Raw genomic sequence first — 26,857 nt, 5'->3', positions numbered from 1 at the left:
AACTACCAATTGCTCCTAAAAATGTAGGAAACTTGGTGAAAAAAAATCTGTGGTTGGAAAGAGGATATGAGATACAGGGCAAAGCCAATTATTTATTATTAATGCAAAATTAAAAGTACAGATGGTCATGTACCAGGTGTACCAGTTAATAATGCGGATTTTGTAATAAAAGAAAACACGATAATTTTAAGAGAAACATCAAAAGTGCTTTATTCAAAGTAATGTCCATCGCTAGCTACACATTCCCCCATCTTTCGGCGAATTTTTGGATACCTTCCCAATAGAACTTTTGTTTTGAAGCAGACCATTCAGAGACCCAATTTTTCACTTCTTCGTACATTTTGAAGTGCTGTTCAGAAAGTGCATGTGCCATCCATCTGAACAAGTGGTAATCTGAATGAGCAAGGTCTGGTGAATATGGCGGGTAGGTTAATACTTCCCAGGCAAGATCTTTTAACATGTCTTTAACTGGTTTTGAAGTGTGTGATGGTGTGGTATCATGAAGCAAAATTACTTTGCCGTGTCTTCTGACCTATTCTGGTTTTACGATCTAAGAGTGGTTCAAATTAATTATTTGTTTTTGGTAGCAATTAGTGTTAATGGTTTCACCTGGTTTTAGAAGCACATAATACACCACACCTTCCTGATCCCACTAAATGCAGAGCATTGTCTTCTTTCTGAAGCGATTTGGCCTTGCAGTTGATGTTGATGGTTGACCTGGATCAACACGTGATTTTGTGCATTTGGGATTCTCAAAATAAATCAACTTTTCATCACCAGTCACAATTCAATGCAAAAAAAGACTTTCTTTCATTTAGTTGAAGCAACATATTACTGATGACTTTTAGGTTTTCCATTTGTCTTTCGTTCAGTTGCTGTGGTACCCATTTCCCTTCCTTTAAGATCTTTCCCATTGCTTGTAAATGATTGGAAATTGATTGGTGAGCAATGTTTAATCTTTCTCCAAGTTGTTTTTGAGTTTGACACACATCTTCATCCAATAATGCTGTTGGTCTTCAAACTTTTTCCGTTGACCTGGACTTTCTTTGTCTTTCACATCGAAATCATCACTTTTAAAGCATTTAAATATATTTTTTTATTGATTTTTTACAGAGAGGAAGAGAGAGGGATAGAGAGTTAGAAACATTGATGAGAGAGAATCATCGATCAGCTGCCTCTTGCACATCCCCTACTGGGGATGTGCCCACAACCAAGGTACATGCCCTTGACCGGAATCGAACCTGGGACCTTTCAGTCTCCAGATGGATGCTCTATCGACTGAGCCAAACCAGTTTTGGCTACTTTTAAAGCATTTAAACCAGCGTTCACAAGTATCGTGAGATGGAGCATGTTCACCATAACTTCCCAAAGTATATGATAACATTCAGAAGCATTTTTCTTCAAAATAAAGTAATGAATTAAAACTTCCTAAATTCTGCCAAAACTGGTTTGGCTCAGTGGATAGAGCATCGGCCTGCGGACTGAAAGGTCCCAGGTTTGATTCCGGTCAAGGGCATGTACCTCGGTTGCGGGCACATCCCCAATAGGAGGTGTGCAAGAGGCAGCTAATCAATGATTCTCTCTTATTGATGTTTCTAACTCTCTATCCCTCTCTTCCTCTCTGTGAAAAATCAATAAGATATATTAAAAAAAAAATAAAACTTCCTAAATTCCCATCAGCAGACAAATGGATTAGAAAATTGGTACATCTACACAATGGAATACTTCGCTGCTGTAAAAAAGAAGGGATTCTTACTATTTGTCACAGCATGGATGGATCTGGAGAGCATCATGCTAAGTGAAATAAGCCAGTCAGTGAAAGATAAATACCACATGATCTCATTTATCCTATCTAATAAAAGAGTAATATGCAGATTGACCATCACTCCAACACACAAGATGGCTGCCCCCATGTGGTCAAAGATCCTGCCCGCATGTGGACACAAGATGGCCACCACAAGATGGCCATCAGGGGAGGGCAGTTGGGAGGCACCAGGCCTGTAAGGGAGGGAAGTTGTGGGCAATCAGGCCAGCAGGGGAGGGCAATTGGGAAAGACCAGGCCTGTAAGGGAGGGCATTTGGGAGCGATCAAGCCTGCAGAGGAGGGCAGTTAGGGGTAACCAGGCTGGCAGAGGAGGGAAGTTGGGGGTGACCTGGCCTGAAGATAAGGGAAGTTGGGTGGGACCCAGGCCTGCAGGGGAGAGCAGTTGGGGGGACCAGGCCTGCAGGGGAGGGCAGTTAGGGGTGACCAGGCATGAAGGGAAAGCTGGGAGTAAACAGGCTGTCAAAGGAACAGTTAGACATCGATCAGGCTGGCATGGGAATGGTTAGGGGGTGATCAGGCTGGCAGGCAGAAGCAGTTAGGGGCAATCAGGAAGGCAAGCAGGTGAGCAGTTGGGTGCCAGCAGTCCTGGATTGTGAGAGGGATGTCCAACTGCCCTTTTAGTTTATGAATAATAAAGAGCATTACAAACTGTTGAACAAAAACAGACAGGCAAAGAAGCATTGAACTTCGAACAGACTGTCAAACTACAGCGGGAAGGTAGGGGAGGTTTGCGGGGGGGAGGTTAAGAGATCAACCAAAGGACTTGTATGCATGCGTATAAGCAGAACCAATAGACTCAAGACACTGGGGAGAGGGGGGACGAGGGCAAGTGCTGGGGACTAGGGGAGGTTGGGGGGAGATCAGTGGGAAAAAACAGACATATGTACTACTATTTGTAATACCTTAAACAAAATTTTAAAAAATTAAAAATTTCCCGCAAATGCTCTTAAATGTCAAATGAAATTTGACATTTTTAAGAATGAAAATATCTATGATGTTAATACCTTCAGAAAATTTGACATATGAAGCTTTGAAGCTTGTTGTCAATACAACAAAATAGCATACATATCAAATCACATATATTTCAACATATGTGTAACTCCATCTATTAAAAAAATCTGCATTATTAAATGGTACACCTGGTAATAAATATTCTTGTACCAACACCCTCCCCCAGATGAACCTTTTGTTGTTTACTTCATTGCTTTCTTTCTCTAAATAAAACATTAGAGATAGTGAAGTCTGCTTTTACCCCTCTCTTCATTCCTCAAGAGATGCAATCACAATCCTGAGTGAATTGGGTGTGTATCCTTGTCCATTTGCAACATACTTATCTATTAATTTCCTTATCAATGGGCATAGAGGCTGTTTCTAATTTTTCATTATTGCTGGCAATATGCCAATGAACATCCTCATATATGCCTTCTTGGGATATGTGCAAGAGTTTCTCAGGTAATGAACATTTTTATAAAATTATCAGATCTTTCCAGATTGCATTTATAAATGGTTATGCCTATTTAGGTTCCCACCAACAAATATATTAGATTCTTCATTTATCCACACCATTATTCACATTTGATATTGTTATATCTTAAGAATTTTGTTGAGGAATGGAGAGTGTGTATATATGTGTGTGTGAGAGAGAGAGTGTGGAGAAGAAGGTGTTGGCAGCCAATTTAGAGTCCCAACTCCCTGGACTCCATTTGCTATTCTCTTTTTTCTTCCCCCACACCTATTGGCTGGTGGTGGGCATTTATATTTGCATTTCTTTACATTCATTTACAAATCTCTTACAGTTTGAGGGTTGGGATAGTGGGAAAGGCAGGACATGGTAACAGAGGAGAGTAGTAGCAGGATAGTAGGAGGAGGACATGGAGATGAAGATGAGGGTTAATTTGGAGTTACGGAACAGAATCCCAGAGGAGGTGGCACAGTTAGTCCTTGATAATTGCTATTGTGTCAATGGGGAAATTGAGGGCTTGGATGATAGTTTTTAAAAAGTAGATTTTCTGAGTATGATTAATGTGGAACTAAGTTCACTGGCCTGGCTTCCCAACTTAAGTAACTTAGAATGTTGGAACTTAGTAACAATAGTATTTTTGGAGGATTGGAAGTCCTGGCAGAGAAATGTCCTAATCTTACCTACCTCAATCTGATTAGAAACAAATTCAAAGATCTCAGTGCCCTAGAAGCTTTTCAAAATCTTAAAAATTTGTAAAGTCTTGACTTGTTTAACTGTGAAAAAACACTGCTGCAGCAAATCACCTACTTAGATGCATCTGATCAGGAGGATAAAGAAGCACCAATTCAGAATGAGGATGGAGATGAAGATGATGAAAGGGAAGCTGAAGCTGGTCCACCTGAAGGATATGAGGAAGAGGAGGAGCAAGAAAATGAGGATAAGGATGAAGATAAAAGCAGGCTCAGAATTGGGAGAAGGAGAAGAGGAAGTGGACCTCTCATATTTAATGACAGAAGAAATTCAGGATGGAGAAGATGATGAGGACTTTGTTGAAGGGAAAGAAGGAGAAGAATGTCAAGAAGAAGAAGAAGTGGAACTAAATGAAATGGAAGTAAGCAAACTACCAGATACAGAGTTCAAAACAATGGTTTTAAAGATAATCAAGGAACTTAATGAGAACTTCAAGGAACTTCATGAGAACTTCAAGAAACTTAATGGACATAAAATAGGTACAATCAGAAATGAAGGCTATACTAAATGAAATGAAAAAAAAAAACCTTACAGAGAATGAAAAGTAGAGTAGAGGACACCAAGAATCAAATCAGTGATTTGGAATACGAGGAAGCAAAAAACACCCAATCAGAAGAGCAAAAAGAAAGAAAAAGAATAAAAAATATGAAGAAAGTGTAAGGAGCCTCTGGGACAGCTTCAAGCATGCCAGCATTCATATCATGGGATGCCGGAAGGAGAAAAGAGGGAGTAAGAAATGGAAAACCTGTTTGAAAAAATGATAGAAAAGTTTCTCCACCTGGTGAAAGAAATAAATTTACATGTCCAGGAAGCTCAGAAAGTCCCAAACAAGATGAACCCAAAGAGCTCCCCACCAAGATACATCATAATTAAAATGCCAAAGGTTAAAGACAAATAGAGAATCTTAAAAGCAGCAAGAGAAAAGCAGTTAGTTACAGACAGATTTCTCTCAGCTGATTTCTCAATAGAAACTTTGCAGGTCAGAAGGGAGTGGCAAGAAATATTCAAGGTGATGGAAAGCAAGAAAATACAACCAAGACTATGTACCCAGCAAAACTATCATTTAGAATAGAAGAAGAAGGTATTTGAGGAGAAAAACTGAAACCAGATGCTGAGGATGATGGAGGATAAGATGATTAGATCATTCTAATACCAGATTCCCTAAATTACTGGGTGTGTAATAGAGTGGTCACATCTTTTTTCTACATGTATAATAGCTATTCCTACAAAAGGTAACGTGCCACTTTTTATAGGAAAAGTGTGGTTTTACTATTTTTGCCTTATCATTCCATATAACATTTACTTGTCTGTTAATGATCATATGTAGAGACAAATTTTCATTGACATTGTGAAATTTCCTAACAGTTTATTTAGAATCTTAATTTTTCTAATACAAGTTTACCTATTATTCATTTTAGCCCATAATTAAAACATGATGGCTTTTTACACAGGCATAATATGGTACATTTCATTCATAAGTTTTTAAAGTTATTTATGAATTAACTGAAATCACAATAAGCTGGAATATGAAATAAAATAAGTTGGTTATTTTTTTAGAGGTTTTCTAATATATCCATTTAAGGTACAAATGTCACGTAAGAACCACTTTAGCTGCATATATAACTTTTGATATGTTGTGTTTTTGTCATTCATTGTATTTTCAATTTTTAAAATGAATTTTTCTTTAACTTATGAATTATTTAGTGGTGAATCTTTCAGGTCCAATTATGCTTTGTGTTTTGGCTATCTTTATTATTGCTTTCTGAATTTGTTGCTTTATGGTTTCATAAGACAATTTGCATGGTGATATTTAAACTTCTCTGCAGTCTGTCATGTAGTTAGTTTTTGTTAATGTTACAAATGCACTAAATAACAGAATGTTGGGCCCTAGCCAGTTTGGCTCAGTGGAGAGAACATCGGCCTGTGGACTGAAGGGTCCATCCAGGGTCCAGTTCTGGTCAAGGGCAGCTACCATGGTTGCAAGCTCAATCCCCATATGAGAAGAAATAAATTGATGTGTCTCTCTCATATCAATGTTTCTCTATCTCTGTCTCTCCCCCTCCACTCTATGTATAAATCAATGGGAAAATATCCTTGAGTGGGGATTAACAAAACAGACACACACACACAATACCAGAATGTTGGGCACAGGGCTGTAGATTGTAAAAAATTAGATATTGCTTGTCTTTATGATCAACTTTTTATACTCATATTGACAATTTTTTTTCTTCTTTATCAGTGCTATTAAATTCTCTCATGATTATGAATTTGTCATTTCTTTTAATTCTGTATATCTATCAATACTTGAGGACAATCTATTAGATACATACAGATTTAAGATATATTCTTGGTGTATTGTACCTATTATTAAAATAAGCTTTTAGCCATTCCAGTGGTTTTTAAAATTGTTACAGTATTGCAGATATCCCCTATTTCCTCCCCCTTTGTCCTCTTCCATCTGTCCCCTATCCCACCCCAGGCCTTCACTGTACTATCATCTTTGTCCAAGGGCTATGTATAATGCATATAAGTTCTTTTGTTAATGATTTTATTTGCTTTTTTGTCTGATATTTATATTGCTTTTTAAATCTTTTTTAGTTAGCATTTCCTTAGTATATTTATTTTCCATTATATTATATTCAGCCATTCTGAGTGTTTATGTTTTAGTTGTGCTTCCTATACAACTTTCTATTCTTCAAGGAAAACCAATGTTTCCTTTTATTTCTTTCATTATTTGTTTACATTTATTGTACTTTTTATATAGTTAGATTTATTTCTGCTATGTTATTTTTTTTTCTCATTGATATGTATGTATATATTTTTTCTCATTTCCTACCTTCTGTTGTATTATAACTTGTTTTGTTATGGTTTTCACTAATGACATTGGTTTTTTTTATTTAAAAAAAAATTGACGAGGGAGAGAAAAAGAGAGGGAGAAAGATATTGATTGGTTGCCTCTTGTACATGCCCTGACCAGGGATTGAACCCATAATTTGGGTATGTGCTCTGACTGGGAATTGAACCTGCCACATTTTGATGTGCTGGACGATGCCACAACTTACTGAGCCACACTGGCCAGTTCTCATTTATTGGTACACTTAAATATTTCATAACAAGACAATGTCCTTAGAATACTTAAAATTTAACTACCTTCTCCTGAATTCTATTTCATTGTTGACTGGTATTTTATTTTATTTTTAAAATATATTTTTATTGATTTTTTTTTAATAGTAAGGGAGAGGGATAGAGTCAGAAACATAGGTAAGAAACACTGATCATTGGTCTCCTGCTCGCCCCCTACTGGGGATTGAGCCCACAATCAAGGTACAAGCCCTTGATCAGAATGGAACCTGGGATTCTTCAGTTTGTGGGCCAATGCTCTATCCACTGAGCCAAACCGGTTAGGGCGTTGATTGGTATTTTAGTTTCACTTTACTATTTACCCCCCATTCTCCCCTAATTAAATAATACTTATAGTTAATTTAAAAAAATTTCACCCCATATATATATTTTGTTCCACTTTTCCTCCTTCGTCTCTTTCTTTTCTCTCTTACTTTTTTTATTCCTTTTCCCTATTTCATTCTGACACTCTTTTTATTTTCTCATTGCTCTTCTTCTTTCTCTCCTATTTCATAATTTTCTCAGGTGGTCACCTTTATTGAGGGTTATCAATAGTATGAATACATTTCTGTTCAGTGTCTTGTGTTTTGTACCTGGTTGTCTTGTATTTTGTGCCTTTAAACCAACTCTCTCTCTCCCTTCTTCTCATTCCTTTATATATATATATATTTAAAAAATATATTTTATTGATTTTCTTACAGAGAGGAAGGGAGAGAGATAGAGAGCTAGAAACATCGATGACAGAGAAACATCGACCAGCTGCCTCTTGCACACCCCCTACCGGGGATGTGCCCGCAACCAATGTACATGCCCTTGGCCAGAATCGAACCTGGGACCTTTCAGTCCACAGACCAATGCTCTACCGCTGAGCCAAACCGGTTTTGGCTCCCTTTATATTTTTTGCAGTGCTCCTTGGTGGTGACAAATTCCTTTAGCCTTTTTGTTTTATGTTTTTATTAAGGTATTATATGTGTACATATCTTCCAATGCCTGCCCCCCATACATGCCCTCAACCCCCAGGGTCATTTTATTTTCAATTTATTTTACTTTGGGATTAGTGTTCTACATTCTGTTTTTATCTTTCCTTTTGCATCGTTTTACTCTTTCTCAACTCTACCTTTATGCCATCACTCTCTTCCTAAACTTTCCCTTTTTGATGACCTGTTTCTCTTACTCTCTTCCTGTTTTGATTTTCCCTATCCTTTCTGTTTACACTCTGTTAAAATTTCACCCTACTTATATATCTAATCTCTAATCCAGGCATTTGCTAGGATTAATAGCTGTTCTAGTGGAGTTTTCTCCCCATATATATTTTTTATTCCACTTTTTTTCCTTAGTCTCTTTCTTTTCTCTCTTACTTTTTAAATTCCTTTTTCCTATTTCATTCTGACACTCTTTTTATTTTCTCATTGCTCTTCTTCTTTCAGTGAGCTAGAAGACAAGGTAGGAAAAAAATACCCAATTAGAGCAGCTTCTAGAAAAAAGAATTAAAAAATAGGAGAGCCTAAGGGAACTGTGGGACAACACGAAACGAAACAACATCTGTACTATAAGGGTTCCAGAAGGAGAGGAAACTGAGCAAAAAATAGAAAACCTATTTGAAGAAATAATTACAGAAAACTTCCCCAAGATAGAAAAGGAAAACCCCACACAAATCCAAGAAGCTCACAGAGTCCCGAGCAAAATGAACCCCAAAAGACCAATGTCAAGGCACATTATAATTACCGTATTTTCCGGCATATAAGACGACCGCCCTAATTTTACAGTTAAAACATAGGTTTAGGCCCATATTCGCTGTGTAAGACTACCCCCCACTTCCGAGGCAACACCAGTTCTTTTTTTAATAGACCGCCTCTCTGACTCTGGCCAATCTGAGCAGGCTTTTTTTTTCGTTTCAAAAGTCATCTTATATGCCAGAAAATACGGTAAATTTGCAGATATCAACCACTAAGTAATAATCTTAAAAGCAGCCAGAGAGAGACATAAAGTTATGTACAAAGGATTCCCCATCAGACTAGCAACTGATTTCTCAACAGAAACTCATTAGGCCAGAAAGGAATGGAATGAAATATACAAAGTCATGCAAAGGAAGGGTCTGTTGAGTTGTGGGAGTTACCTTAACTCTCCTGGATACTAATCCCATCAGATATATGATTAGCAGATATTTTTTCCTATTCTGTGGGCTAGATTTCATCATTGTGAAAGTGTCATTTGATACACAAAATTAAAAAATTTGAAGTACAGTTTATTTTGATCATATATCTAAGAAATAATTTTCAAATCTAATGCCATAAAGATTTCCTCTCTGTTTCTTATAAGAGTTCCATAGTTCTTTAAACCAACGCAGGAGAGAAAGAACTACATAACCAGTGTTTTGCGTCCATTGGTTATGCTTACATGCATGCATACAAGTCCTTCTATTGATCTATCTCCCCCACATCTCCCTAGCCTTCCTACTGTAATTTGACAGTCTGTTTGATGCTTTACTGCCTCTGTATCTATCTTTTTGTTCATCTGTTTATAACGTTCTTTATTATTCATAAATGAGTGAGATTATGTGGTACTTTTCTTTCATTGACTGGCTTATTTCACTTAGCATCACGTTCTGGTGACGCCTGCTTTTTTTTTCATATGCAGGCTGTTTCTTTGTCTCCCCTCTGTCTGTCTTCTCTGGATGTCTGGTTATGATCAAAATCTTAGGCTATAAAAGAAAATAAATTTAACAGGGTGTAAACAGAAAGGATAGGGAAAATATAAAGGAGGAAGAGGGTAAGAAAAACAGGTCATCAGCCGAAACCGGTTTGGCTCAATGGATAGAGCATCGGCTTGGGGACTGAAGGGTCCCGGGTTTGATTCCGGTCAAGGGCATGTACCTTGGTTGCGGGCATATCCCCAGTAGGGGTGTGCAAGAGGCGGCTGATCGATGACTCTCATCAATGTTTCTAACTCTATCTCTCCCCCTTCCTCTCTGTACAAAATCAATAAAATATATTTAAAAAAGAAAGAAAGAAAAGAAAAACAGGTCATCAAAAAGGGAAAGTTTAGGAAGAGAGTGATGGCATAAAGGTATAGTTGAGATAGAGTAAAACGATGCAAAAGGAAAGATGAAAATAGAATGTAGAACACTAATTCCAAAGTAAAATAAAGTGAAAATAAAATGAGACTTAAAAGAAAGTAAAATAGTAGTAGTAATAATATTGATTGAAAATAAAAATGTAATAATTAAAAAGGTAAAATCAACCAGGAAAGAAAAAAAATAGTTTCTTAAGTAAAAGATGAAGAAAATAAAAATTAAAAAGTATGAAAAAAAGTAAAAAAATAAAATGTACAGTAGTGAAGATCATTCACTTCCTCTGTTGTTTTGTTTGGCCGGCCTGTTTCCCAGTCAGGACAGTGTTGCAGATCCCTGCGTTTTACTGCTCCTTATTGTTGTAAGCCAATCCTGATTTTTAAGCAGTCAGTGTCTTAATTTCTTGTATTCCTTTATTTTTGATTACACAAGAGCCAATTTGTGATTTAGCCACTGGGTGGTAGTGTTTCTGGATTGACTTTCAGGTCTATGTGGCCTCTCTAGCCTTCTTTCCCTGTGGCACTCAATACCATGGGTTTGTGGGAGTGGACTGCCTCAGAGCCTGCTCTCCAAAATTCACTTCCAGCTGTGATCCCCAGGTTCCAGAAAAACAACTTTCCCCTGCAGTCTCCCAGGGTGATCCTATATGTATTGGGCTTAGTAATCAGAAGCAAGGATTTGAAGAGGAAAAAGCACAAGTGTGCGAACAAAGGGGCTGCAGGCAAGGCTGTGATTCCTTCTCCCCTCTTGGGTCCAAGCAGCTGGCACACTTTCAAGATCCTTAGGTTTTTTGTTTTTTTTCTTTGTTTTTTTGAGATCCCTTTTGTTAGCAGCTCTGAGAACCCCTTTTCACATTCATGGATTATGCCAACCCCAACAGCCACAGACTTTTCTAGGCACAGACCTTCCCCGGTCCTCCAGCTCCCTCTGTGCACACGTTTTTCTCTCCCACGGGGACCAGAGACCTCACCTTATCCCAGGTAAAATCTGACCTTTTGGTGGTGGAGTGTTGACCTCCTCTGAAACCCTGGGTTTGTGCCAGTTGTGGATCGGTGTTTTGGAGCTCACAGCTGTATGGTGGTTGCCACAGTTGCAAATTTTCAAGCTTCCGATAAGATCCACTTTCCCCTTCAAGATGGCGATGTTTCCACATCTGAGCCGGTCGCTCTGAGAGGGAAATCAGATGCAGTAAGGGCTGCCCGGTCAGGGAAACCCCATCCAGCAATCCCTTACCTTCTTCTTGAATTTAGCTGTCCATTAACTCTCTAACAAATACTCCCTGTGCTACCTCAGCTGTTTCTTCTTTCTCCTCCAGAACAAGGCTCGGGACCCGTCTGTCTATTCTACCACCATTTTTTATTTTATTTGGGAAGTTCTTTATTTCATCATCTATTTTGAATGATAGTCTTGCTGGAAATAGTAATATTGGTTTTAGATCCTTGTTTCTCATCTTGAATACTTCATGTCATTCTCTCCTGGCCTATTGAGTTTCTGTTGAGGAATCAGCTGACAGCCTTATAAAAGCTCATTTATGGTAACTAATTACTTTTCTCTTGCTGTGTTTAAGTTTCTCTTTTTGTCTTTAATTTTTGGCATTTCAATTATGATGTGTATGGACATGGGCCTCTTTGGGGTTCTTCTTGCTTGAGACTCTCTATGCCTCTTGAACTTGTGTGACTTTTTTCTTTACCAGGTTAGGTGTCATTATTTCTTCAAACAGGTTCTCTACCCCTTGCTCACTTCCTTCTCCTTAAATTCCTTTGATGCATATATTGTTGTTTCATATTGCCCCCACAGTTCCCTTAAACTGTCCTCCTGTTTTTTGTTTGTTTGTTTGTTTGTTTTTTTTAATAGGTTTTACTTTTTGGTTCTCCGATTGAGGAATTTTTTCTAATTTGTCATCTAATTCACTAATCTGATCCTCAGTTTCCCGTAATTTTCTGTGTATTCCTCCCATTGTTAATGCTATGTCATTCTTCTTTTTTATTTTTTTATTTTTTATTTTTTTATTATTAAATTATTATCTGTGTACATATTTTAACATTGCCCCCCCCCTCATTCTTCTTAGTTACTATATCTTTTCTCATGCTGTTGAGCATCTTTAACATCATTATTCTGAACTCATTATTCTGACAATGCCTATCTCCATTTCATTTAACTCTTCTGGAGAATTCTCTTATTCTTTCATTTGGAGATGGTCTCTCCATTTTGACTACCTATTTGGGTTGGTGCTGAATTAGGTTGATCCGCAATGACTCCCAATCACCAGTGCAGGACAGCATCAGACACTGTTTCTGAATGGACCTGAGTATCATATTTAGAGATATCAGGAATCCACAGCTTGTGGCTCTGTCTGTTGGGGCTGGGTGTTTATTCCATTTTAAGTTAATTTTTTATATAGCCTAAATTATGGATCCAACCTCATTTTTCTACCTGTGGATATATAGTTTTCTTAGAACCATTTGTTGAAGAGACCTTTCCACGTTTAGTAGTCTTAGCACCCTTTTTGAAAATCAATTGACCATCTGTGTAGGGTTCATTTATTGGTTCTGTATTCTGTTACATTTGTCTAAATGTCTGTTCTTTTTCCAATACCACACAATTTTGATTACTGTTACTTTGTAGCAAGTTTTGAAATCAGGAAATATTAGTTGGACAACTTTTTTCTTCCTTTTTAGGATTGTTTTGGCTATTCATGTTGCCCTGAGATTCCTATTCTTTTTTTTTAGAACAGAATTTTCTATTTCTTTATTAAACATCATTGAGATTTTGGTAGGAATTATCTTAAATCTATCTTATTATTTTCTAATTTTTTTCCAACTTTTATTTATTTATTTTTATATTTTTTAAAATAAATCTTTATTGCTCAGATTATTACAACTTTTTCTCCCCCCCCCCCACATAGCTCCCTTCCACCCAGTTCCCTCCCCACCCTCTGTGCTTCCTCACCCCCGCCATTGTCCTCATCCATAGGTGTGAATTTTAATCCAGTCTCTTCCTGTACCCCCACACCCTTTCCCCCCGATAATTATCAATCCACTCCTTTTCTTTGCTCCTGATTCTATTATATTTACCAGTTTATTCTGTTCCTCAGATTTTTAATTCACTTGATTTTTAGATTTCCTTGTTGATAGATATGTATTTGTTGATCATGATTTTTTAAATCTTTTTTCTTCTTCTTCCTCTTCTTAAAGAATACCTTTCAGCATTTCATATAATACTAGTTTGGTGGTGATGAACTCCTTTAGCTTTCTCTTATCTGTGAAGCTCTTTATCTGACCTTCCATTCTGAATAACTTTGCTGGATACAGTAATCTTGGTTGTAGGTTCTCGCTATTCATCATTTTGAATATTTCTTGCCACTCCCTTCTGGCCTGCATAGTTTCTGTTGAGAAATCAGCTGATAGTCCTATGGGTAGTCCCTTATAGGTAACCAACTGCTTTTCTCTTGCTGCTTGTAAAATTCTCTTTGTCCTTTGCCTTTGGCATTTTAATTATGATGTATCTTGCTGTGGTCCTCTTTGGATTACTCTTGTTTGGGGGTTCTGTGTGCTTCCTGTACTTGTAAGTCTATTTCTTTCACCAGGTGGGGGAAGTTTTCTGTCATTATTTCCTCGAGTATGTTTTAAGTATCTTGCACTCTCTCTTCTTCTGGCACCCCAATAATTCTAATGTTGGTAGACTTGAAGTTGTCCCAGAGTCTCCTTACACTATCCTCAACTTTCTGGATTCTCTTTTCTTCTTGCTTCTCCAGAGGAGTGTCCTTTGGCTCTTTGTATTCTAAATATTTGGCTTGATTCTTGTGTTCCTCCAGTCTGCTGTTGGATCTCTGTATAATATTTTTTATTTCAGTCAGTTTATGTTTAATTTCTAGTTGGGTCTCATTAAATTTATTGGCCTTTCCTAGCAAATTCTTGAAAAAAACCTTATAACCATGGTTTTGAACTTTATATCCAGTCTTTTGTTCTCCTCCATCTCTTTCGTTTGAGATCTATTTCCTTGTCTTGGCATTTTTGCTGCTTCCCAGAGTTGGTAGGATCGCTTTGTGTGTTTGGTGTCCTACCTGAGGTAGACACTCTTGGTGCTCCCCTTTGTGTACTGCATGTTCAGCCTTGTTGTAGTTAAGTCTTGATTGTTGTTGGTATCACTGGGAGGAATTGACCTCCAGGCCAATGAGATGTATCAGCTCTGTCTACTTTGGGATACCTTCTGTATCGGAGACAGTCTTATAGGATTAGACTTGCAAAATTGCAAAAGTCTCTGTTGCTCAGCTTGGATGGGGCGGAGTCTCAGGGCTGAGCTGACAGTTTTGGCTTCTCTTTAGCCCTGCCCTTGTGCGTGAGCCTCAGACCTCTGCCTTCCGTGGCTGCCCTGAGTTTCTGCCTGACCATCCAGATTCCCCGTGCAAGAGCATGGGTGCCCCAGGGGCTCACCCGGAATTGGGTTGTGTCTCTGCAGTCTGGAACTTCTGACTCCTTCCGCTATGGAGAGGCCACCACAGCCTCTGTGGTCAGACCTCTGTGTACGCACTCACTCTCACGCGACTGTATACCCTGTCTCCTGTGGCTCCTGGCTCCCCCAGTCTCCCAGTCTCTGAGTCTCCAGGTGCCTTTCTCTGCAGTCAGGACTTCACCTGTATGAGCCTGGGTCCATGGGGTTTCAGCTGGGGTTGGGGTTCAGTGCAATCAGAAAGGGTTAAGTGCAATCGGGGACTTCCTTTCCCTTCCTCCAGCCAGGCATTCTTCCGCCCTTCCTGTCTGTGCAGGAGCGTCTTCCTACCTCAGCGCTTTGCGGCTCTTAATCCTATCCGTGAGCCTCTCTCCTTCTTTCTAGTTGTAGATTTCTCACTCTGCCAGCTTTCCTGTGGTTTTGGATGACGTCCGTTCTGTCTTTTAGTTGTTTTGAAATTGTTGTGCGAGGCAGCAGCTTAGGTGCTTACCTAGGCCTCCATCTTGGTTCTCCCTTATTTTCTAAATATTTTAGTGTGTGTGTGTGTGTGTGTGTTTTCTGTGTGTGTGTGTTTTCTGTGTGTGTGAGAGAGAGAGAGAGAGAGAGTGAAACAGAGAGAGAGAGATTGATGTGAGAGCATAACATTGATTGGCTGCCCCCTGCATTCCCCTTACTCTAGATTGAGCTTACAACCCAGACACGTACCCTTAGAATGAATCAAACCTCTAACCTTTTGGTGCATAGCACAATGCCTAACCAACTGTAGGTCACTTTAGGTAATATTGTCATCTTAGAATTAAGTCTTTCAATTCATGAACACGATGTTTTTCCAATTTTTAAAAAAATTTCTTTAATTAATATTTTGTAGTTTTTTGTGTTCATGTCTTTTGCCTCTTTGGTTAAATTTATTCTGAAGTATTTATTCTTTTTAATGTTATTATGAATGCATTTTCATAATAACATTGTATTATGAATTGTTTTCATCATCTACTTTTTAAATTTTTCATTATTTGTGTATAGAAATCAACTGGGTTTTTTTTTGTGTGTGTGTGTGTTGATTTAGAATCCTCTGACTTTGCTGTGTTTATTAGCTCTAATAATATGTTTGTTAATATTTAGTATTTTCTACACACACAATCATGTCATTTGAGAACAGATATCATTTTACTTTTTTCTTTCCAATTTGAATTTATTTTTCTTGCTTCATTTTTTTGTGTAGAATTTTGAAAGGTATATTATATAGAAGTGGCAAAAGTGAGAATCCTTGTTTTATTCTTTCCATTTTGATATAAGACCCTTTTTAAAAATATACATATTTTTATTGACTTAAGAGTAGAAGGGAGAGGGAGAGAAAGATAAAAACATCAGTGATGAGAGAGAATCATTGGTCAGCTGCCTCCTTCATGCCCCACACTGGGGATAGAGCCTGCAACTTGGGCATGTGCCCTGACTGGGAACTGAACCATGAGCTCCTGGTTCATAGGTTGATGCTCAACCACTGAGCCCCACCGATGGGGCAAGATTTTAGATTTATATTATGGGTTTTTAATATATGGTCTTTATCACATTCAGGAAGCTGTCTTCTAGTCCAAATTTATTGTTTTTTTCTTTTATCATGAAAAAGTGTAAATTTTATCAAAATATTTTCATCAATTAAGATATCATGAGATACCGCCATTAATTCTATTAGTATAATGTATTACATTTGATTGATTTTTGTATATTGAACCACTTTTACATTCTGGGGACAAATTGCAAATAGGTAATTTGATCCTTTTAATATGATTCTGGATTCAGTCTGTTATTATTTTCTTGGGGGTTTTTGCATTGCTATCTATAAAGGATATTTGTCTATAGTTTTGCTTTCTTTTTTTTTTTAATATGTTTTATTGATTTTTTACAGAGAGGAAGGGAGAGAGATAGAGAGCTAGAAACGTCGATGAGAGAGAAACATCGACCAGCTGCCTCTTGCACACCCCCTTCCAGGGATGTGCCCACAACCAATGTACATGCCCTTGACCGGAATCGAACCTGGGACCTTTCAGTCCACAGACTGATGCTCTACCACTGAGCCAAACCGGTTTCGGCAGTTTTGCTTTCTTATACTCTGTTTTTTTTTTGTTTTGTTTTTTTCTGGCTTTGGTATCTGAGTACTGTTTGCTTCATACAGTTAGTTAGGAAGTATTCCCCACTCTTGAGGACTGGTGTTAATTATTTCAATGTTTGGTAAAATTTAGTAGTGAAACCATTTCATCAAGCTCTGCTTTATTGGGAGGCTTTTGGTTACTGACTCAATCTCCTTACTTGTATTCATCTATTCAGATTTTCTGTTTCTTTATGGTTCAGCTTAGATAGTATATTTCTAGGAATTTCCCCTTTTCATTTAAGTGATTTAACTTCATAGTATTCATAATATTCTCTCATAATCCTTTTTATTTCTGTAAAATTGCTAGTAATGTTCTTGCTTTCATTTCTGATTTGAATAGTAATTTGAGTCTTCTTTATTTTTTCTCATTCAGTCTAGCTAAAGGTTTGTTAATTTTGTTAATTTTTTTTAATGAATCAAATTTTTATCTTGTTAATTTTCTATATTGTTTTCCTGTTCTTCATTTACTTCATCTGGGATTAGGTTTCTTTTCCCTCTCTGGTTCCTTAATGTGCAAAGTTAGATTATTTATTTGAGGTATTTCTTCTTTTATTTTATTTATTTATTTATTTATTTATTTATTTTTTAAAAATATATTTTATTGATTTATTCACAGAGAGGAAGAGAGAGCGATAGAGAGCTAGAAACATCGATGAGAGAGAGACATCGACCAGCTGCCTTCTGCACACCCCCTACTGGGGATGTACCCACAACCAATGTACATGCCCTTAACCAGCATTGAACCTGGGACTTTTCAGTCCGCAGACTGACGCTCTACCACTGAGCCAAACCGGTTTTTGCTATGCTTTGTGATTTTAATTCCTGTTGAAAATTGGGCATTTGACTATTATAATCTAGCAACCCAGGAAATCAGATTAGATTCTCCCATTTCTATAGTTTGATTTTTAAATGCTGTTGTATTCCATTTATTTTGAGACATTTGCAAACTGTTTTCACAATTACTGTGTCTTATCATTTGTGATCACTGAAAAGTGTTCTTTTAGCTCTTTTCAGCTCATGCTTTGACAGATATTTTCTTGAATTATAGATAGATGAAACAAAGAAACAAGCAAACAAAAAGTACATTAAAAACAAAACAAAACAAAACAAAAACCAAAACAAAAAAACAGACAAACCAGCCTCTTTTTCTAGTCTTTTCAGTTTGGCTCTGTGCTTGCTGGGATACTCCACCATTTAGTTAGTCTCTGAGCCTAGGAAATAGCCTGAGGTAAAAGGTTCTTTTCTGAGCATGTATCTTTCCTTGGCTTGTTCATGTCTTTCTAAATTTCTCCCATATATTTGGCTGCTTTTGAATGTCGTAATTTTCCAAAGATTCTCACGCTAGATTTTCCTATGGACTTTAGATGGTATATTGTATGTCTCCACTGATTATCTCTTGCCCTCATAATCTTGGCTGTTATTGGCTGAATTGCATCCCTTAAAATTAATATGTTGAAGTCTTAACCCCCAGTACTACCGTGTTTCCCCCAAAATAAGACATCCTCCGAAAATAAGAACTAGCGCGAAAGATAAGACATCCCCTAAAAATAAGACCTAGCACAACTTTGGGAGAAAAAATTAATATAAGTCACTGTCTTATTTTCGGGGAAACAGGGTAGTACTTCATGTTGTAACTCTATTTAGAGATAGGGCCTTACAAGTGGCATTTAAGGTAAATGAGGTCATATGGGTGTACCCAAATCCAACATGACTGGTTTTCTTTAAAAAATAAAATTATATTTTCCCTCTCTCTCTCTCTCTCTCTCTCTCTCTCTCTCTCTCTCTCTGTAGAGGCCCGGTGCACGAAATTCGTCCCTCAGCCCAGCCCACACCCTTTCCAATCTGGGACCCTCAAGGGATGTCCGACTGCCTGTTTAGGCTCAATCCTGGGACAGTCAGACATCCCTCTCACAATCCAGGACTGCTGGCTCCCAATTACTCTCCTGCCTCCCTTCCTGATTGCCCCTAACAGCTTCTGCCTGCCAGCCTGTTTGTCCCCAACTTCCCTTCTCTGCCAGCCTGGTCACCCCTAACTGCCCGCCCTTGCAGGCTTGATCGCCTCTAACTACCCTACCCTGCATGCATGGTCCCTCTCCACTGCCCTCCCTTGAAGGCCTGGTGCCTCCCAACTGCCCTCCCCTGCTGGCCATCTTGTGTCCATATAGGGGCAGTATCTTTGACCACATGGGGGCAGCCATATTGTGTGTTGGAGTGATGGTTAATCTGCATATTACTCCTTTATTAGATAGGATAGGGGCCTGGTGCGTGGGTGGGGGCCAGCTGGATTGCCCTGATGGTTGTCCTGGATCAGGGTGTGGGTTCCCTTGGGCATGGGGCGGCCTGAGCAATGGACCTGTGGTGGTTTGCAGGCCAGCCACGCCCCTTGGCCACCCAAGCAGAGGCCCTGGTATCTAGAATTTATTTACCTTCTACAATTGAAACTTTGTATCCTGGAGTGGAGCCAAGCCTTCTGCTTGCTCCGTGGCTACCACCATTTCTGTTTGGATTTGTTTACCTTCTGTAATTGAAACTTTGTAGCCTTGAGTGGAGGTTTAGGCCAGCAAGGGCAGGTGGAAAGCTTGGCTTCTTCCATTGCCTGGGAAACCCAAGCCTCCCTCCTGCTCTCTGTGGCTGTAGCCATGTTGGTTTGGTTTATTTGCATACTTGCTCTGATTGGCTGGTGAGTGTGGCTGGTGGGCGTGTCTTGTGAGTGTAGCAGAGTGATGATTAATTTGTATATTACATATTATCATATTATATACTTGATATTACATATTATCATATTATATATTATATATTTTAGAGAGGAACACGGGGAGAGAGATAGAAGCATATTTTAGAGAGGAACAGAGGGGGAGAGAGATAGAAGCATCAAGGATGAGGGAGAATCTTGGATTGGCTGCCTTTTGCCGCCCCACACTGGGGATCAAGTCTGCAACTCTAGCATGTGCCCTGTTGGAGAATCAAACCATGACTTCCTGGTTCTTAGGTTGACACTCAACTACTGAGCCACACTAGATGTGCATGTATGGTTTTCTATAAGAAGAGTAGATTAGGACACAGAAACACACAGTAGGAAGACCATGAGAAGACACAGAATGAAGATGGCCATCTGTAAGCCAAGCACAGAGGCCTTAGAAAATACTAATTCTGTTGACACCTTAATATCAGACTTCTAGTGTTCAGAATTGTGACAAAATTAATTTTTATTGTTTAAGCCAACCAATATATGCCATGTTGGCATAGCAGCTTTTAGCAAGCTAATATAGTAGGATTGTAGTCACCTTCTATCTTTCATAAGCAGTGTCAATTGCATTCTTTACTTGACATTCTATGTGAAGCTGAGATGACCACCTTGTACAGCCCTTTAGGGAACTTTCAGACAGTTTAGAATAGATGTACACAATAATTTGTAAATAAAGTCTGCTCTGCTTCCTATGGTTTGAAGTCTGGAATTGGGAAACAGGCTGCCACTTGCTTAAACTAAAGACCCCACCATGCCATGAAGGCAGAAAGGGCTAGTAAAAACACCCAAAATATTTTCTGCCATTTTGAATATATTTTTTTCTTTGGTTGGTTGCAGTGAACCGCTTACTGTTTTACACATCTCTTACAATGTTGGTTCCAATAGCTTCTGTTTTATTTATTTTTTTTCGTGTTGGTGTATTTCTAAGACATGTTCCAGACCTAAATATGTTAGACATAAAAGTATATTCTGTATGATTCCATAGAAACGTATAGGGGTAGAAAGAAAATTGGTATTTATATAACATTAGTTAATTACTGTACCAATTAATCCTCCTATAGTCTACCTCATTCACAGAGATTTTCAATTTACTAAAAAATTGTCATCTGGAATGTGTAAGGAAAAGGAGAGGAAAAACATTATAGAAGACACATGACTAAATTAGAAGGTGGTGGACAGAGAACCCTCAAATATAGTATGAAAAATTGTGGGATAGTGGATTGATGGACAGGGATAAAGAAGTATTTGGAAGGATAAAATGATTAGTTTACATGCCTTGGAATGATGTATTCATTCTAAGGATGATAAGAAAATAAATGTCCTATACATGACAAACACTTTTAGGTTTATCTGTTGATTCTTTTGAGTCCAGAAGTTACCCAACTCATTTATCTAAAATATATGAGTCTTTCCTGGCACTTTGAAAAGTACAGAGGCTGAATAAATAATACCTTTCCATGAAGAGCAATTAATTTATAGTTATTCATATTTCTCAATGCGATTTATCTGCATTGTCTCACTTTGTTTATAAGGTCAGGATAGTAATATCTACCTTTGGATAATTGGAAAGAATAGCTGAGAATGTTCGTAGAAAGACTTTAATAAACTTTTTCAGGTTCTGTGAATATGTAAGGTAGTATTTTGAAGTCCAGAAGTGTGGAGAAGATAAGTGGTTTTATACTTGAAACTAATATAATAATGTATGTCAACTATAATTGAAACATTAAAAAAAGAAATGGTACCTATAATAAAGAGGGAATTAATGTAACTGCATCCTTAATATATGCATTATACTATAAATGTTGAAAATCATATTATTTGTGGTTTATGAAATATTCACATCATTCTAAAAGAGAAATGCATAATAACTGTACTTTGTTTGGCTTCTATAACATTTAAGAAATTCTGGTTTGTGTGAAAGGGAAATGGAATGAATATTTTCATTCACTTTTCATGAGTGAAACTGAGCACATGGGTAATTCTGGGCTTGTCCTTTTTTTGCTGTTGGCCAAAAAGGCCAGAGAAAAGGATTGTTTTCAAGACATGGAACCAGTTTTGTGTTCTCTTTGATGATGAAATGTGGAAGGTAGAGTATGCATGTTTCTTTCACACTAATGAGACCCAGATTTGAAGTGGAAAATGTGATTCTAAATTGTGGAAATTTGAGAAGGCATGGTAACATGGTCTGCAGTCCCAATTCTCTATAAAACCTTTATTTTATTATCACCATCATGATGATCATCAATGGTGTGTTCAAAAGGTCAAGCCTCTAAGTACTGAAAATAAGTACTTCTGAATAGGGGGCATAGACAACAAGTTAATACAATTATTGACAGGTTAATCTATTCTAGCCAAATGCCTGAACACATTTTATTGTGTTTAATCATTATAGCTAAACTGAGTTAGATTTTTTATTGAAAGAAATAGATGCTGTTGTTTGTATTGTCTCACTTTCTGTTAGCCTGAGAGAAAAAACTCTTAGTAAAGCCTGTATATCTGGTAGATATAAAGGGGAATGATGATGAAACTAAGGTGTGAATGCAAAAACAGGAATAGGGGACCATAAATAACCAGGAAACTTGAGTTTTCCCAGAAGAGTTACTTTGCTTGGTGAGAACAGTGCTTCTCAAACTTGAAGAGCATGCTAATCCCCTAGGGAATGTATAAAAATGCATATTCTGATTCAGCAGATCTGGGTGTGACCTGGGAATGTGTATTTCCACCAAGCTCCCAGGTGATGATGATACTGCTGTCCTAAGAACCACTCTTTTTAAAAGTTTAATAAATCTTTATTGTTCAGATTATTAAAATTGATTTTCCATTTCCCCCCCATACCTCCCCTTCAACCGGTTCCCACCCCACCCTCGGCCCTTACCTCCTCCCCATTGTCGTCATCAATAGGTGTACGATTTTAGTCCAGTCTCTTCCTGCACCCCCACAGGATTGATAATTATCAATCTACTCCCTTTCTTTGCCCCTGATTCTATTATATTCACCAGTTTATTCTGTTCCTCAGATTTTTAATTCACTTGATTTTTAGGTTTACTTGTTGATAGATATATATTTGTTGTTCATAATTTTTATCTTTACTTTTTTCTTCTTTCTCTTCTTAAAGAATACCTTTCAGCATATCATATAATACTGGTTTGGTGGTGATGAACTTCTTTAGCTTTTTCTTATCTGTGAAGCTCTTTATCTGACCTTCCATTCTGAATGATAACTTTGCTGGGTAGAGTAATCTTAGTTGTAGCTTCTTGCTATTCACCTCTTTGAATATTTTGTGCTGCTCCCTTCTGGCCTGCATAGTATCTGTTGAGAAATCTGCTGACAATTGTATGGGTGCTCCCTTGTAGGTAAGCAACTGTTTTTCTCTTGCTGCTTTGTCTTTTGCCCTTGACATTTTAATTATGATGTGTCTTGGTGTGGTCCTCTTTGGATTCCTTTTGTTTGGGGTTCTGTGTGCTTCCTGAACTTGTAAGTCTATTTTTTTCACCAGGTAGGGAAAGTTTTCTGTCACTATTTCTTCAAATAGCTTTTCAGTATCTTGCACTTTCTCTTCTGTCACCCCAATAATTCTGATCCTGGTATGCTTGAAGTTGTCCCAGAGGCTTCTTACACTATCTACAACTTTTTGGATTTTTTTGTCTTTTTGCTTTTCCAGTTGAGTGTTTTTTGCTTCTTTGTATTTTAAATATTTCACTTCATTCCTATGTTCCTCTAGTCTGCTGTTGGGTCTCTGTATAATATTTTTTATTTCAGTCAGTGTATGTTTAATTTCTAGTTGGTCCTTTTTTTATTTCCTCAAGGGTCTCACTAAATTTATCGGCCTTTTCTAGGAAATTCTTGAAAAATTCTTATAACAGTGGTTTTGAATTCTATATCCAGTGGTTTGTTCTCCTCCATTTCTTTCCCTTGAGGTTTGTTTTTGACTCTGCATTTTCACTGCTTTCCTGAGTTGGTAGGGTAGCATTGTATGCTATGTATCTATATGGACCTGTGGGGCAGCCTCCCCAGTTGCCTGAGGTGGATACCCTTGGTGCTCCCCTTTATGTGTGGACTGTGTGTACATCCTTGTAGTAGTTAAGCCTTTTTTTTTAAATTAAATTATTATCTGTGTACATATTTTAACATTGCCACCCCTCCTTTACATATCCTCCCTCCCCAGAATTTTGTGTCCTTTGGTTGTACTTATATGCATGTATACAAGTCCTTCAGTTGATCTCTTATCTCCGCCAGATCTGCCTGCCCTCCCCGTTGTAATTTGATAGTCTGCTTGTTGCTTTACTGTCTCTATATCTATCTTTTGGTTCATCAGTTTATAATGTTCTTTATTATCCATAAATGAGTGAGGTCATGTGGTGTTTCTCTTTCATTGACTGGCTTATTTCACTCAGCATGATGTTCTCCAATTCCATCCAGGTTGCTGCAAATGATGAGAATTCCTTCTTTTTCATGGCAGCATAGTATTCCATTATGTAGATGTATCACAGTTTTTTGATCCAATCATCTGCTGATGGGCACCTAGGCTCTTTCCAAATTCTAGCTATCATAGATTGTGCTACTATGAACATAGTAGTGCATATATCCTTTCTGATTGGTGTTTCTAGTTTCTTGGGATATATTCCTAGGAGTGGGATTACTGGGTCAAATGTGAATTCCATTTTTAGTTTTTTGAGGAAACTCCATATTGTTCTCCACAGTGGTTGCACCAGTCTGCATTCCCACCAACAGTGCACGAGGGTTCCTTTTTCTCCGCAACCTCCCCAACACTTGTCGTTTGTTCATTTGTTGATGTTGGCTATTCTGAAAGGTGTGAGATGGTACCGCATTGTTGTTTTGATTTTCATCTCTCAGATAATTAGTGACTTTGAGCATGTTTTCATGTGCCTCTTGGCCTTCCTTCTGTCTTCTTTTGAAAAGATTCTATTTAGGTCTATTGCCCATTTTTTAATTGGATCATCCCTGTCTTGTTCCTGTTCATTTTCCTTTTATTTAGTTGTATAAGCTGTCTATAGATGTTGGAGATTAAACCTTTATCAGTGGTAACATTTGCAAATATGTCCTCCCATACACTGGGCTTTCTTTTGTTTTGTTGATGGTTTCTTTTGCTGTAAAAAAGCTTTTAATTTTGATGTAGTCTCATTTGTTTATTTTCTCTTTAGCATCCATTGCTCTATGGGCAGTATCAGTGAAGAAGTTCTTTTGGCATATGTCAGAGATTTTGCTGCCTGTGGATGCTTCTAGTATTTTTATGGTTTCCTGTCTTATGTTTAAGTCCTGTATCCATTTTGAGTTTATTTTTGTGTATGGTGTAAGTTGGTGATTTAGTTTCATTCTTTTGCATGTATCTGTCCAATTTTCCCAACACCATTTATTGAAGAGACTGTCTTGACCCCATTGTATATTCATGCCTCTTTTGTCAAATATTAATTGAGCATAGTGATTTGGGTTGATATCTGGGTTCTCGATTCGATTCCATTGGTCTATATGTCTGTTCTTATGCCAGTACAATGCTGTTTTGATAACAGTGGCTTTGTAATACAGCTTGAAGTCTGGTATTGAGATCCCTCCTACTTTACTGTTCTTTCTCAGGATTGCTGTGGCTATTCGGGGTCTTTTATTGTTCCAAATGAACTTTTGGAGAGTCCTTTCTAGGTCAGTGAAATATGCCATTGGTATTTTAATGGGGAGTGCATTGAAGCTATAGATTGTTTTAGGAAGTATGGTCATTTTGATGATGATGATTCTACCAATCCATGAACACGGTATGTTCTTCCATCTGTTTACATCTTCCTCTATCTCCTTTTTTCAGTGTCGTGTAGTTTTCCGCATATAAGTCCTTTACTTCCTCAGTTAAGTTTATTCCTAGGTATCTTAATTTTTTTTGTGCCATGTTAAATGGAATTACTTTTTTAGTCTCTGTTTCTGTAAGTTCGCTGTTGGTGTATAGCACATGTGTCAAACACAAGGCCCGCGGGCCAAATCCAGCCCACCAGGCCTTGCAATGTGGCCCGCACCGCGCTGTCATCACTGCACTCCGCTGTCAGTTTATGACATTGTCAGTTTATGACTGTTCAGTAAACCATTCGGCCTGCGATTTAGGCTGGATTTTAGATTTTGGCCCCTTCTCTGATTGAGTTCGACACCCCTAGATAGGAATGCCATAGATTTCTTTGCGTTAATTTTGTATCCTGTTACATTGCCAAATTCATTTATTAAGTCAATCAGTTTTTTAATCGAGTCTTTTGGTTTTTTTTATGTACAATATCATCTCAACTGCAAAGAAGGATAACTTTACTTATTCTTTTCCAGTTTGGATGCCTTTTATTTCCTCTTATTGTCTAATTGCAATGACTAGTACTTCCAGTACTATGTCAAACAGGAGTGGCGATAGTGGGCATCCCTGTCTTGTTCCTGTTCGTAGAGGGAATGGTTTTAGTTTTTGCCCATTGAGTATGATGTTGACTGTGGGTTTATCACATTAGCTTTTATTATGTTGAGGTATGATCCTTCTATTCCCACCTTGTTGAGAGTTTTTATCAGGAAACGGTGTTGGATTTTATCAAACAATTTTTCTGCATCGATTGATATGACTATGTGCTTTTTATCTTTCAGTTTGTTTATGTGATGTATCACGTTTATTGATTTGCGGATATTGTACCATCCTTGCATTCCCAGAATAAATCCTACTTGGTCATGGTGTATGATCTTTGTGATGTTCTGCTGGAGCCGATTTGCTAAAATTTTGTTGAGGATTTTGGTATCTATGTTCATGAGGGATATTGGCCTGTAATGCTCTTTCATTGTGTTGTCTTTATCTGGTTTTGGTATTAGGGTGATGCTGGCTTCATAGAAGGAGTTTGGAAGTGTTCCTTCCTCTTGAATTTTTTGGAATAGTCTGAGGAGGATAGGTTTTAGTTCTTCCTTGAATGTTTGGTAAAACTCTCCTGTGAAGCCATCTGGCCCTGGGCTTTTGTTTGCTGGAAGCTTTTTGATGACTGTTTTAATTTCTTTCAAAGTCAGTGGTTTGTTGAGATTTTTAGATTCTTCCTTATTGAGTTTTGTAAGATAATATTTTTTTAGGATTATGCCCATTTCTTCCAGGTTGTTCAGTTTGTTGGAATATAGTTGTTCATAGTATTTTGTTACAATTCTTTGTATTTTGGAGGGGTGTGTTGTTATTTCACCTATTTTGTTTCTGATTTTGTTTATTTGAGTCATCTCTCTTTGTTTCTTGGTTAGCCTGGCTAGAGGTTCACCAATCTTGTTTATCCGTTCAAAGATCCAGC

General features: G+C 37.8%; 1 protein-coding gene and 1 pseudogene across 3 annotated transcripts in view; both read left to right on the top strand.

The window, feature by feature from the left end:
- The window catches only part of OPHN1 (oligophrenin 1), a 307,777-nt gene that overhangs the window by 41,740 nt on the left and 239,180 nt on the right, over nt 1-26,857 (top strand). The gene's annotated exons all lie outside the window — the stretch shown is intronic.
- LOC311615469 (acidic leucine-rich nuclear phosphoprotein 32 family member E-like) lies at nt 3,694-4,548 on the top strand (annotated as a pseudogene). The gene has a single exon. The product of its transcript is annotated as an acidic leucine-rich nuclear phosphoprotein 32 family member E-like (transcript).

This window comes from Pipistrellus hanaki (genome assembly GCF_964339955.1).
Source record: "Pipistrellus hanaki genome assembly, chromosome: X".
Classification (NCBI taxonomy): Eukaryota; Metazoa; Chordata; class Mammalia; order Chiroptera; family Vespertilionidae; genus Pipistrellus; species Pipistrellus hanaki.
This window is presented reverse-complemented; position numbering and strand designations above follow the sequence as displayed.